At 39.4% G+C, this 15,445-nt stretch overlaps 1 pseudogene; it reads left to right on the top strand.

Annotated features, from left to right (window-relative positions):
• Positions 1 to 1,273: 1,273 nt before the first annotated feature.
• LOC143617566 (secreted RxLR effector protein 161 pseudogene) lies at positions 1,274 to 1,822 on the top strand (annotated as a pseudogene).
• The last annotated feature ends 13,623 nt before the right edge of the window (positions 1,823 to 15,445 follow it).

The following is a 15,445-nucleotide window of genomic DNA, read 5'->3' as shown; positions in this document are numbered from 1 at the left end:
ATTTTGATTTCCTTAAAGCCGAGTTTTTCTACAAATCCCAACACAGTGGTCAGGGGGAGAAAGAGTATGATCCACTAAGTTGGTTACAGTGGGTACCGTCATCAGAATTAGTTGATCACAATACCCAAGATGAGTCACCAATTCCACACCAATTTTGTGGACCAAGTGTTGCAATCCCAAATCCTCCCGACCTAACGACTGAAGTAGAATTAGAACAAACAGTGCAGGTGGAACAAGAAGAATCAATACAAGAAGACAATAGACAAGATGAAACCACTGAGAAATATGTTCTTCCGCCAAGAGTCAACAGGGGCATTCCAGCAAAGCGATACTCTCCAGAAAAACAATCTAAATCCTCTAGGTATCCTATAGCAAACATAGCTGAAGGGAACCTTTCCAAAGAATCCAAAGCTTATAACTCTTCTCTTTACACCGAACAAATTCCAAACACTATGGAACAAGCCATGGCATCAAAGAATTGGAAGAATGCAATGGATACAGAGATGAAGGCATTAATGAAAAGCAACACATGGGAGAAATGTGACCTTCCGGAGGGAAAGAAGCCAGTGGGTTGTCGTTGGGTCTTTACAATCAAATACAATCCAAATGGAACTGTTGAAAGATATTAAGCATGATTAGTGGCCAAAGGCTATACTCAGACATACGGGATTGACTACTCAGAAACATTCTCCCCAGTAGCCAAGATTAACACAATTCGGGTTTTTTTTTTCGATCGCTGCAAATGAAGGATGGCCTCTTCATCAATTTGATGTTAAGAATGCCTTCCTACATGGAGAGTTAGAAGAATAAGTTTATATGGAAGCTCCACCAGGGTTCACAAAAACCTTCAAAGAAAAAGAAGTATGTCGGTTAAAAAAAATCTCTATACGGGCTTAAACAATCCCCTCGAGCATGGTTTGGCAGATTCACTCTAGCAATGAGAACATATGGTTACCAACAAAGCAACTCTGATCATACGTTGTTTCTTAAGCGAAGAGGTAAACTTGTAACTTGTTTAATTATATATGTTGATGACATGATCATTACAGGAAACGATGAGGAAGAAATGAGGAAATTGAAGGCCAACTTGTTCACAGAATTTGAAATGAAGGACTTGGGCAGACTTAAGTACTTTCTTGGGATTGAGGTACTAAGGTCTAAACAAGGGATCTTTATATGTCAGAAGAAATATATTCTTGATCTTCTAGCCGAGACTGGAATGATTGATTGCTAACCGGTGGACACCCCGATAAGGGTCAACCATAAACTCCACATGGAAAAAGAAGCAAAATTGACAAACAAAGAAAGATACCAACGCCTGGTAGGTAAATTAATATATTTGTCACATACTCGTCCTGATATCGCGTATGCAGTTGGAGTAGTTAGCAAGTTTATGCACCAACCTCAACTTACCCACATGGAAGCAATAATGAGAATTATTAGATACCTAAAAGGAACAGTGGGTCATGGAGTTCTCTTTCAGCAAAACAATCATCTTAAGGTCGAACTATACACCGATGCAGACTGGGCTGGAGATCAAGATGATCGAAGATCTACATCAGGATACTTTACCTTGGTTGGGGGAAATTTAGTAACTTGGAGAAGCAAGAAACAAAAAGTTGTAGCCTTATCCGGTGCCGAAGCCGAGTTCCGAGGGATTGCACGGGGATTGGCAGAGGTTCTATGGATTCATAGACTTCTGACAGAAATGGGATTCCCTCCATCTGAAGCAAGTAAGATCATGTGCGATAACAAAGCCGCTATACAAATTTCAGAGAATCCTGTCCAACACGATCGTACGAAACACATAGAAGTTGACTGAAACATCATCAAAGAAAAACTCGAAGCCGGATCGATTGAGTTACCATTCGTTCGATCATAAGACCAATTAGCAGATATACTAACCAAGGCTGTCAATGAAAGAATATTCAACAAATGTCTTAACAAGTTGAGCATCGGAAACCCCATTACTCAACTTGAGGGGGAGTGTTAGAAAATAAAATAATTATAAGTTGGCAAGGATCAATTTTCACCATTACCCAAAATAGAAGATATGGGCAATTATATGACAACAAAGAGATTTGAACGTTGGAGCTTAAATCAAGGATATGACATTCCTTTTTTTTCTTTTTCCTTGTAAAGGGTCAACACTATTTTCTATTTAATGTTTCTTCTTGTACCATTGTGAGAGATGAAAAAGATAATAGAAACAAAACTATTCTCTGCACTCCTTAGCAAAACATACAATCAATTCATCTTTGAATATCCATTCATAACAGTTTTTGGGTCAACCTTATCAACTCATGGGTTGACCCATTTAACCCATTTGTTTTTTACTTTAATTTATTAAAATGTGTATTTGTAACAATTAAACTGTCACGTATTCTATTCCAAATTCTAAAGATAAAAAGTAAAATTAGTTGATTTAAAATTAATGTATCAAAATGAACCATGGTGATATAGTTTTTGAAATACAAAAACAAGTTTTTTTTTCTGATGCTTCAAGACTCAAAAGAGTCTTTTGTGTACATTATTACCAGGTGGATTTATGCCCAAATGACACTTCTATTGTTCGTATTCGCAAGCACTATTTTTAGGCTAAATTCTCTAAAACAAGGGGATTTTTTTGATTTTTTTAAAATGAATATAGTAATTTTTGCCAATTCTATTTGTATATGTTTCTTCATTGTAACTTTATATATAAAATAATATATGTTATTTAGTTATTTTGTTTCATGAAATTATATATATATATATATATATCAATTAATAATTATTAAATATATAAGTATATATATTACTTTTTGAATGGGTTATCAAGTTAGATGTATGTTTAAAATCATTTTGACTAACAAGAACTGAGCCGTGGTGTGGTATTGGGGTAATAACAAGTTACAAACACAATATTTGGTTCTCTTTGATTTTAAACTGTAAATATAATGCAGTCCTGTTGCTATGTTGTTGGTAATAACAAGTTACAAACACAATATTTAGCCAGTTTGTACGGCCATCGTTTTTCTTTATTGTTGATTTATTTTGGGTGTTTACGTTGTTAGTGCTTTCGAGTCTTCAATACATAGCAGGTTGCATCGTTTTGATTACTTTAACATAAAATAGAGTTATGTATAACTTCATTATGAATTATAGTTGTTAAATTAGATTATAGGAGTTTGATTATGAAGTTCAGTTGTCATGTCATTGAGAAGTTACATTATGAAGATTAAGAGGTTTTGGTTGAGGTTTCACACTTGAAAGACAAAATAAATGGAAAGATTGGATATAAACAAGCCTGGTTGATAATTTGCAAGTGGCATTTGATTCTAAAGGCAATCTGTGAAGTTCTAAGTTTATGGTATGGGTGACAGCAAAAATTACGCGTAGGGGTAATTGTGGTATTCATAATGTTTTGAGAATAAAGGTTCGTGTGAAATTAAGGTAAATTACTTGCATACCAGCAAAAATAATGCTTTGACAACACCAGTAGAATGTCAAGCAAATTACTTGCATCATGTATTATGAGACCTAATCACATACCATATCACAATCAAATCCAAAAACAAAATAAATCTACTTTAAAATGAAATGTAAGGCCCCGTTACCGGTAGCCCTACTTTCGTGTTGGATTTACTCATAAACACAGTTCATAATATCAGAGTTAATAAAAACATTCGCGGAATCTTAAAACATTCAAACCATCATATTACAAAACCATACTTTGTTGTCTTAACGGGCATTCAAATCATTTAAAACATAAAACATTGTCTTTAGAATAACATAACATTTCTTGAGATGCCAGCTTCTTCAAGTCCATGCCATGTGCTTCCTCTTATGCAAGCTGCCTCAATCTACTCACCTGCGTGCATACTAAAAGTTAGCTACGCTGAGTGAGTTCTAGTTAATCATACAACATACAATCTGTTCTCATATTTGCACACGTGCCCGAAGGGGTGTTCATTATTCATACTTACTGTTCATACATAACTATCCGTTCTATTTAAAGAGCCTTCCGCTCTATAACCTCACAGATATTATAAGGGTCTGGTCCCTAACATCACGGATATTATAAAGGGTCTGGTCCCCAACATCACAGATATTATTAGGGTCTGGTCCCTACCATCACAGATATTATTAGGGTCTGGTCCTTTTGTTTCGTGTAACTGTATCGTACCTGTTCATACATACTTTCCTTGGCAATACGTGCAATCTCCGAAGAGCGTTCACGTACCATCATAATAACATACATACATTATGCATACATCATATAATCATACATACATCATATCTTTCATCATACTTATCAATCATATCTTAACTACCACCTGACGGTACATGCAATATCCGAAGATCGTTCACGCACCGTCAAACAATCATCATACATAAATCATACAAGGCATACACTTACCGCTTAAGATAAGTGTATTAACTATTACATCGAGTATGCACACAGCCCCGAAAACATAACAAGGAAGTGGGGCTAGAAACTCACCTCAAGGCTGTTGCATTCACCGTTTACGGTTATCCCCTTCTTTAGCTGTGCGCGACTAACTGTATAATAATTATACGTATCAATAACTATCACTACACATATTGTCTTTCTAGTTTAATTATTACCCTCAACGAACGGGGATCCGGGGGCAGCGCCCCTGGCAGCGGGGTTCTAGGGGCGGCAGCCCCTAGCGGGGTCCAAGGGGCAGAGCCCCTGGCTGGGGTTAAGCTTAAGGGCTTATTTGTAATTAAATCATTCTTTTCTAAGTCCAGGGACCAATTCTGTCATTCTGTTAAACTTCTAATTCGTTACTTATTCTTAACGAACTGACTTGCCATGACGAACTGGTTCTTGTAACGAATTGGAACCTTTAACGAACTGGTTACTTACACGAATTGGACTTTTAACGAACTGGACTCTTAACGAATCAGTCCATGTAGCGAACCAGTCTAAGTAGCGAATTGGACCTTCTAATTCGTTATCTCCCTTAACGAACTGGTCATAACGAATCAAGGGTAATTCGTTACCCTTTTCCCTTAACGAATTGAACACGAACTGAAATCAGTTCGCTATGTTCCCATGGACGAACTAGCTAGCGAATCACCTTTAATTCGCCATATTCCTGTAGCTGACTAGGGTTAGATCAGGAATGTCAGAACATTCCCTGACATTCCCCCTTAACCTCGTACCACTTTCCGGCGCCGTCATTGCCGGAAAGCCGCCGGAAAAACGCGATTTCGCCGGAAAAACGGGTTTTAGCTCGTTTTTCACCGTTTTTCGTCCCGTTAGATCCAGATCTGAGCTAGGGTGACTCCTAACCTCATCATAGGTTCGGTTTATACCCGAATCCACCCGGATCTCGTGACTTAAACGGTTTAACGGTGTCGGCTCGTCATTTCATGATTATATCTAACGGATTTAAGCTCAAAAAGTAAAATACTATCATTACCTCGGGTCGGTTCTCAGTTTCCTTCTTGATATCGGTTTAGAGAGAGAGAACTAGAGAGAGAATCTTAAGTGTGTGTTTTGGATGGTGTAAGGGATATGTGTAAATGAATTAAATGGAGGATTAAGGGTATATATATTTTTGATCATGGGCTTCAGCCCATGGTCTTTCCTTCATTCCTCCATAACCCAAGTCCATAACCCATATCCATTAACCCAACACGAGTCCATCTCGTATTCTATTCAACTAAACCGATAACGACCCGCTATAAAATAAACGAACTTTATTTTATTGATATAACCGAAAGCAGGATGTTACATGAAAAATCATAATAACTGAAATCTCAAGACAAACATCTCTACTTTAAACCTAAAACTGTCACACCCTCAAAATCCACTAACGGAGTTTTACCGTCAGAGGGTGTGAACTAACAGGATCGGAATCATCAGTTATAATCAAACCATTAAAACGTTTAAATGAAAATAAGTGCGGAAGCGTAAAACCATAGAAACAATGTTACGTCACGCATGACGATTTAAAACCAATGATAACAGTTAAAAGTAAGTTTGCATAGTTAAAAGTTTATCAAGCAATGCATATTCCTAAACCGCGCGCCCGCCTCGGCTACCTGAGAATAACATACTAAAAGTGTCAACACAAGGTTGGTGAGTTCACAAGTTATATAAAAATAAATCGTTTAGCGTTTGCGTTCAGCGTTTTGCGTTACAGCGTTTTGCGTTACAGCGTTACAGCGTTACAGATAGTGTTATGTCAATTATATATCGATAGGTAGCTAGTCTATACAACAAGTATTACTAAGTGTTCGACACCGAAGCTGACTCGTTTATTAAGTGCCTTGTCACCAGGTCCTCTAGACCATGGTACGTGTTAGCCAAAATTACACCCGCTCGACCTCCAGTCGAGTTTAGCGTTGGGTGGGGTTTGTCAAACCCAGTAGTACTACTCAACAGTGACTCGCTATTAAAAATATTAACCGGTTCGATGTGTAGGACTTCAAATGTTTCGTTTGCCACATAGCCTTTACAAGTGATATATAATTTATAACAAAATCTTAAAAGCGTTGTGGAGTATGTTATCTCCCCCAAGTGAAAAGCGTTTGAAAACAGTTTAAAGAGGGGAAAGTGAAACTCACTGTTTGCGAAGAATTTCCCAAATTAAATCACCAAGATGCGCGTCACAGAAAAACTCTCTCTAGCGTTCTAAAACAACAAAGAGATTTTTCTAAGTGTCGGAATATTATCGAGTCTCTAGACCCGACACATAATACCTAAGCACATAACATGTTTCTTGTTTCGTTTGTGAATTGTGTGTGACTTTAACATGTGTATTTGTGACACATTACATGTGTAAGCAATCATATACGTGTCATGTATTCATAAAGTACATCACTAGCAATTATTCCCCGTAAGGGCATTTTGGTCAAATCATGACAATTAACTAGCCATTATTCCCCATAAGGGCAATTTGGTCAAATCATGACAATTAACTAGCCATTATTCCCCATAAGGGCAATTTGGTCAAATTATGACAATCAATTAGCAGTTATTCCCCGCAAGGGCATTTTTGTCAAAACACGACAATTATCTTGCAATCATTCCCCTCAAGGGCAATTTGGTCAAAACACGATAATAAATTTGCAAGTATCATATTTCATGTATTTTCACAAAACTCAGCAGCTAATTTCACCGAGACAGAAATTCTACTTAAAAGATTGTACTATTCCACCAATCATAGCATCTCAATTAATTTACCAAAAATCATCACAGAAGCATATATGTCTTAGGTTTCCAGAACATATTTTATTATATTTTTATTCCACATAGTTTTCTCACAATCATCAAATCATTATAGCAAACTCATAACAGTCAAATTCATGCGCAACCGAATATTATTTGCAATTCCCGTTAAAAGAAAAATCCAATAAATGCAAGACCACTTGGGTTAGGTTCCTAACTCAATAAGTCAACTTCCAGAAGTGGAACCAACCCAATTGGTCTCGTAGTTCATGATACTCAGCTTTGCACAACGTTTTTGTAAAATCATAAAAGTTAACTTCTACTTGTCCAAAAATTACAAATTTATACTCTATAGAAACTAGACTCAACCTAGTTTACTGTAGTATCAATAATCTCAACCAATTTTAACATTTACACTTCGTTACAGTCACTTAAACATAAAATACACATTCTGTCCAGAAACTGTTTGCATCCAAACTCAACATATTAACAACCTATGAACTATCATGCATTCATATAACACTCTAGACTCCATAAACACCATCCATGCACATCAATTACCCATTACATACATGATTAGGGTTTTTGTTTGAACTCAAATCATAGACACAACAATCAACATGTAACAATATCAATTCTAGTTATCAAAAAATCAACAATCATAATAACTATATATACATATAGAATCGGCAGCTAGGGTTTATAATTAACCCAACAAACATCAAAATCAAGTAATAAGAATGTATAGGATAATCAATTATACCTTCCTAGCACCTAATTCTTCAATCAAAAGCTTGAATTGGTGGTTGTATGTGTGTGTGAGGGTGACGGCAGCCAAGGAGAACCAAGAGAGTGGCTGATCGGTTTTGAGTGGGGAGGAAAAGAAATAAGTTAGGGTTTAGTTTATTGTTATTATTTATAGAATACTATGTTACACTTTGGCCCCTCCACTTCTAAGTATTACTTTTCCTAGCTTAAACTAACTTAGTTCTTGTTTCTTGTCTAGCATTACACAATATAATCAAGTAACACATATGTTAACACATAATTATCACATAATTATTATGTTGACGTTTTTCGTTTATTCATCAACCGTTTGCGTCAACTCGTTTGCGTTTCGGTGCAAATCCCGAAAGACTACACATGTAGTAAGTGTTAAGCGTCATTTAAACCCTAGTTTAAATGTAATGAGGTGTGCGTTAGAGATTCAATGATCTTAAGTTTGAATTGACGGAGTTGAGTTAACGGAGTTAACCTGAAATTGACGATTGTCACAAAAACAGAACAACAAAATTGATGGCAAATGAGCGTTAAATTGGATCGTTATACTCGAGACTGAAAACACAAAACAGACAACGAGCTCTGCGAGTTACAGACACACCACCCGGAAAGCCTTCGTTGAGCAGAAATTCTAACTCGAATTCCCGATACAGTCGCACCACGAGAAGCCTGAATTAGTTTTCCAAGATCACCTTCTAATTCCTGCCAAAAATTAGAATAGCATGGAACAAAATACCCTATAAGTGCAGAGAATAATTATTTAGGAAAATCAAGTGTGTCTTCTCATTTCTAATTTTCCCAATACATAACTGTGAATAGAAAATAACTGCTAACACACTACTACCCACGTTTCCTACACTCGTGGAATTACCAAACAACTACTTTGACAAGTTCAAAACTAAAAGACATAACTTAAACAAATAAAATGCAATACTAAAATTAAAATACTGTGGAACAAAACGTGGGAGTTTGAAACTAATGATATGCTTCAGGTGGCTAGATTATCCAGCTGGGCCTTGTTGACCCATTTCTGACATGGGCTTGGATCTTGTGGGCTGTGGGTTGGGGTACTCCTATCATCCTCTCCGTCTTCAAGAAAGTTTGACCTCAAACTTGAGATGGGTTCATCGGGGTAGAAATATGGTTGATGATCGGCTACATTGAAAGTTGCTGATACACCAGTATTCCCCGGGAGGTTAATTTTATAAGCATTATCATTCACCTTAGCAAGAACCTTGAACGGACCATCCGACCGGGGACTCAACTTAGAACGACGTTTAGCGGGAAAACGCTCCTTTCGAAAATGCAACCAAACAAAGTCTCCTGGTTGAAAAAGAACATGTTTTCTTCCTTTGTCACGCTTGTATTTCAGGAGCTCATTAGATTTGGTGATCTTATCATGAATTTGCTGATGAATGGCTTTGATGTCAGCTGCTAGATCACAAGCTTCTTGGCTGAACTTTGTAGACGTGTCAAGAACCGCAAGGTCGAGTGGGGTTGGTGGGTTCAAGCCATAAACAGCCATGAAAGGGCTGATACCTGTTGTCTTGTTAGGAGCCCGGTTATAAGCAAACTCAGCCCAAGACAATAATTCCTCCCACTGTTTCAGATTGGTTGTGAATAAGGGCCGTAGTAGTGATCCAAGGGTGCGGTTTGTAACTTCCGTCTGACCATCGGTCTGAGGATGACTTGACGTACTAAATTTCAGTTTGGTGCCCAGTTTTCTCCATTGTGTCATCCAGAAATGACTAAGGAACTTAACGTCCCTGTCACTAACCATTGTTTTCGGTACTCCATGTAAACGAACTATTTCTTTGAAATAAAGGTTAGCGATCTGAACAGCATCATAAGTAGTATGGAAAGCTATGAAATGGACCATTTAAGAAAAACGATCCACCACCACCATAACAGAATCTTTTTGGCGTTGAGAGTGTGGCAACCCAATAACAAAATCGAGACTAATGTCTTCCCAATGGGAAACTGGTACAGGTAGGGGCATGTACAAACCGCGTGGAGAGGACTTACTTTTGGTGCGATGATAAGGTAGACATCGCCTTATGAAATGTTCAACATCACGGTTCATCTTAGGCCAAAAAAAATGACTGTGCAGGATATGAACTGTTTTGTCAACGCCCAAGTGACCTGCTAACCCCCCCCCCCTCATGCGCTTCATGTATTATGACCATTCTGATGCTGCGTCAAGGAACACACAGTTGCTGCCTTTTGAATAAAAACCCGTTTAAAACATGAAATTCACCTTTAGCATGAGACTGACAGCTAACATACAACTCCCCAAAATCGGGATCCGAAGGGTACTCATTCTGCAACAAATCAAAACCAATAACTCACGGCTGGAGGGATGTAATTAAGGAGTACCTGCGGGAGAGCGCATCAGCTCCTTTGTTGAGTTTGCCAGACTTGTGCTTGATGGTGAAAGTGAATGCTTGGAGAAATTCCACCCATTTGGCATGTCGGGGCTGTAACTTGTGTTGACCTTGTATGTATTTGAGGGCCTCATGATCCGAATGAAGAATGAATTCTTTGGTGATCAAGTAGTGTTGCCAATGATCCAAAGCTCTAACGATAGCATAAAATTATTTATCATAGGTCGAGTATCGTCTCTTGGCGTCATTGAGCTTCTCACTAAAATAGGCGAGTGGGTGCCCTAGCTGTGTTAAAACAGCTCCTATCACATTCAACCTCAAACACTTCATTAAAACAGGGTAAAGCCAAAACAGGAGTAGAGGATAATTGCTTCTTGAGTTCTTCAAAAGCTAACTGAGCTTGTCGGTTCCAGGTGAACTGTTTGTTTTTTGTCACTTCAGTCATTGGTGCCACAATGGTGCTGAAATTCTTAATAAAAAGCCGGTAGAAAGAAGCAAGGCCATGGAAACTCCGGACTCTCTGAATTGATTGAGGAACCGGCCACTCACGAATGGCTTGAATTTTCTTATCATCAACCTGGATTCCCTGTGCAGAAACAAGGTAGTCAAGAAAAGTGACTTGGTTAGTAAAAAACTCACACTTTTCCAAGTTCCCATAGAGTCGCTCCTCATCGAGTACTTTGAACAATTGTAACAGGTGGGACTGATGTTCCTCCGTTGTTCGACTATACACGAGGATATCATCAAAATAGACAACAATAAAATTTCCCAAGAATGGTTTTAAAACTTGATTCATCAAACGCATAAAAGTGCTAGGTGCGTTCGACAAACCAAAAGGCATGACAAGCCATTCATACAACTCTTCCTTGGTCTTAAAGGCCTTTTTCCACTCGTCCCCCTCATAGACCCGAATATGATGGTAACCACTCCTTATATCAACTTTCGAAAACACTGTAGCACCATGGAGCTCATCTAGTAAATCATTCAATCGTGGAATGGGGAAACGGTACTTGATGGTGATTTTGTTAATTGACCAACTGTCCATACACATTCGCCACTCCCCATTCTTCTTTGGTACAAGTAATGTTGGTACGGCGCATGGACTGAGGGACTCACGTATAAGTCCCTTTTCCAGTAGTTTATCAACTTGTCTCCTGATCTCAATTGTTTCTTGGGGGTTAGTACAATACGCAGGTTTATTAGGTAGGGCGGAACCGGGTATGAAGTCAATTTTGTGTTGGATGTAACGTTTAGGGGGAAGGCCAGGGGGAATTTCGGCTGGAAAGACTTGGCCATAGGTTCTCGATAATGGTTTGTACCAGACGGTGTATAATTGTTTGGGGCTTGTTTTCATCTTCGTCTAGTCCCAACATGATAAGTTCCTTATAGGTATTGTATTCGTGTTGCTCAGATTGTAATAGGGTACTTTAGTTTGTTGTAGGTTTTGAGGATGGTGTCGTTGGGGTGATGGGGATAAGTATGATTTTGCGGTTGTCTTGAACAAACGAGTATGTATTCTTAAACCCATCATGCATTGTTCATCGGTCAAACTTGTCACACCCTCAAAATCCGCTAACGGAGTTTTACCGTTAGAGGGTGTGAACTAACAGGATCGGAATCATTAGTTATAATCAAACCATAAAAACGTTTAAATGAAATTAAGTGCGGAAGCGTAAAAACCAAAATACAAAAGTTGCGCCACGCAGGACGACTTAAAAACCCAAGTAATAATAGTTAAAAACATGTTTGCATATCAGAATGTTCAAAAACCATGCATGATCCTATACCGCGCGCCCGCCTCGGCTACCTGAGAATAACATACTAAAAGTGTCAACACGAGGTTGGTGAGTTCACAAGTTTATATAAAATAAAGCGTTTTGCGTTCAGCGTTTAGCGTTTTGCGTTTAGCGTTTTACGTTATCAGATAGTGTTAAATCAATTATATATCGATAGGTAGCTAGCCTATATAACAAGTATTACTAAGTGTTCGACACCGAAGCCGACTGTTTATCAAGTGCCTTGCCACCAGGTCATCCAGACCATGGTAATGTGTTAGCCAAAATTACACCCGCTCGACCTCCAGTCGAGTTTAGCGTTGGGTGGGGTTTGTCAAACCCAGTAGTACTACTCAACAGTGACTCGCTATTATCCAAATATTAACCGGTTCGATGTGTAGGACTTCAATTGTTTCGTTTGCCACTTAGCCTTTACAAGTGATATATAATTTACTAACAAAATCTTAAATACGTTTTTCGGAGTATGTTATCTCCTCCAAGTGAAAAGCGTTTAAAACAGTTTAAAAGGGGAAATTGAAACTCACTGTTTGCGAAGAATTCCCAAAATAAACCACCAAGTGATGCGCGTCACAGAAAACTCTCTCTAGCGTTCTTCCTAGCACCTTAATCTTCAATTGAAAAGCTTGAAAATTGATTGTATGTATGTGTGTGAGTGGCCGCAGCCGAGATCAAGGGGGAGGGGGGTCCGATCGGGGTAGAGGGAGAGGAGAGAAAGAGAGGCTAGGGTTTGGTTAATATTAATAATAATAATCATGTTACATCTAGGTCCCTCCACTTTCAAATGTTACTTTTCTTGCTTAATTAACTAGTTCTAGCACCTTGAGTTAACGTTTATAACAATGTTATCACATAACACATAAGTCTAACACATAATTATCACATAATTATTGTTTTGACGTTTTTCGTTTATTCACCCATTGTTTGCGTCAACTCGTTTGCGTTTCGGTGCAATTCCCGAAAGACTACACATGTAGTAAGTGTCAAGCGTTATTTAAACCCTAGTTTAAATGTAATGCGGTGTGCGTTATAGATTCAGTAATCTTTTAGTTTGAATTGACGGAGTTGAGTTAACGGAGTTAACCTGAAATTGACGATTGTCACATCATTCCCATGTTAAAGAATTTTCGTCCCGAAAATTTGAGTCAAGTCGTGATGAGTGTCTGAAAAAGTAAGAAAAATTTTCAGTTTGTCATATCATCCCCTAGTAGAAAGAAATTTCGTCCCGAAATTTAATTCATACCTCCGGTGGTTTCTGACGGTTTGTCGGGTTTCGCGGTTTTCTGTGTTTGGTCAGCCCTTCAAAAAGGTGAGGATACTTTTTCATCATTTGATCCTCGCGTTCCAACATGAACTCCGGTCAACGTCTCGAGTTCCAACGAACCTTAACGATTGGAATTTTGCTGTGCTTGAGCGTTTTGGTTTCCCAATCCAAAACTTCGACTGGTTCATCTATGAAGCGTAATTGTTCATCAACTTGCAGTTCATCCAAAGGGACTACTTGGGTTTCATCAGATAGGCATTTCTTCAAATTGGATACGTGGAATACATTGTGTACGCCACTGAGTTCCGTTGGTAGGTCCAGTCGGTACGCCACCGGACCAAAGCGCTCAGTTATTCGATAAGGGCCAACGTATCGTGGGTTGAGTTTGTTTCGCTTCCCAAAGTGAACCACACCTTTCCAAGGTGAGACTTTGAGTAACACTTGGTCATTCACTTGAAATTCGAGAGGTTTTCGGCGCTTGTCGGCGTAGCTCTTTTGGCGATCTCGTGCTGCTGCCATGCGGTTTCGGATTTGAACAATCTTTTCCGAAGTTTCGAGTACCAGTTCTGGACCAGTGATTTGGCTGTCACCCACCTCTGCCCAGCAGAGAGGTGATCGACACTTCCGTCCGTACAGTGCTTCAAACGGCGCTGCTTTAATACTTACGTGGTAGCTGTTATTATACGAAAACTCTACCAAAGGTAGGTGAGGTTCCCAACTTTTTCCGAAATCCAACACGCATGCACGCAACATGTCCTCTAAGGTCTGAATAGTTCGTTCACTTTGCCCATCCGTCTAAGGATGGTATGCTGTGCTCATATTAAGACGGGTGCCTAGTGCACTTTGCAGTGACTTCCAAAAGTGCGAAGTGAAACGGGAATCTCGATCATAAATGATTGAGACAGGCACTCCATGTCTAGACACCACCTCTTTCATGTAGACGCGAGTCAGTCTTTCCATTTTGTCCGATTCCTTAATGGCTAAGAAGTGTGCCGACTTAGTCAACCGGTCAACGATCACCAAAATGGTATCGCATCCCGTCGGTGTTTTAGGTAATCCCGTGATAAAATCCATTGAAATGTGTTCCCATTTCCACATTGGAAGTTCCGGTTGCTGTAGCAGGCCAGATGGTTTCTGGTATTCTATTTTGACTCTGCACAAGTCATGCATTTGCTCACGTAGGTGGCAATGTCGGCTTTAATGTTCGGCCACCAGTAAAGTGCCTTTAAGTCATGGTACATTTTATCTGAGCCAGGGTGGATAGAATATCGGGACTTGTGAGCTTCGTCCATCACTAGAGTTCTCAACTCTCCGTATCGTGGAACCCAAATCCGGTTCTCAAATATCGGACCCCGTCCGATTTGGTTTCAAGTTGCTTGTTCATGCCCCGCATGAGTTCTGATGGAAGATTATCATCTTTCAAAGCTTCGAGTTGCGCCTCGAGAATCTGATCGAGTAAGTTGGCATGAATCGTGAGTTGCAATGCTCGCACCCGCCTGGGTTTATCGGTTTCTTTTCTGCTGAGAGTGTCGGCCACTACATTGGCCTTGCCAGGGTGGTACTTGATGGCACAATCATAATCCTTAAGCAGCTCGACCCAACGACGCTGTTGCATGTTCAGCTCCTTCTGATCGTAGATATGTTGGAGACTCTTGTGGTCGGTGTAAATGGTAAACTTGGTACCGTACAAGTAATGCCTCCATATCTTAAGGGCAAACACCACAGCTCCGAGTTCCAAGTCATGGGTCGTGTAGTTCTTCTCGTGAAACCGTAGTTGTCGAGAGGCATAGGCTATAACCTTCTCGAGTTGCATCAGCACACAACCGAGACCTTGTATCGATGCGTCACAATGTACCTTAAAATTCTCTGTTCCCTCGGGGAGGGCTAAAATAGGGGCGCTACAGAGTTTGGTTTTCAACGGTTGGAAAGCGGATTCTTGCGCGTCACCCCAATTGTACTTAGTACCCTTGTGAGTCAAAGCGGTGAGGGGTTGAGCAACCTTTGAAAATCCCTCGATAAAACGCCGGTAGTAGCC

The sequence above is a fragment of the Bidens hawaiensis genome, unplaced genomic scaffold, assembly GCF_021521415.1.
Source record: "Bidens hawaiensis isolate Kalapana, Puna unplaced genomic scaffold, B.hawaiensis_p1.1 tig00002323_1, whole genome shotgun sequence".
NCBI lineage: Eukaryota > Viridiplantae > Streptophyta > Magnoliopsida > Asterales > Asteraceae > Bidens > Bidens hawaiensis.
Note: the sequence above shows the minus strand (reverse complement) of the source record. Positions and strands in the feature narration are given on the sequence as shown.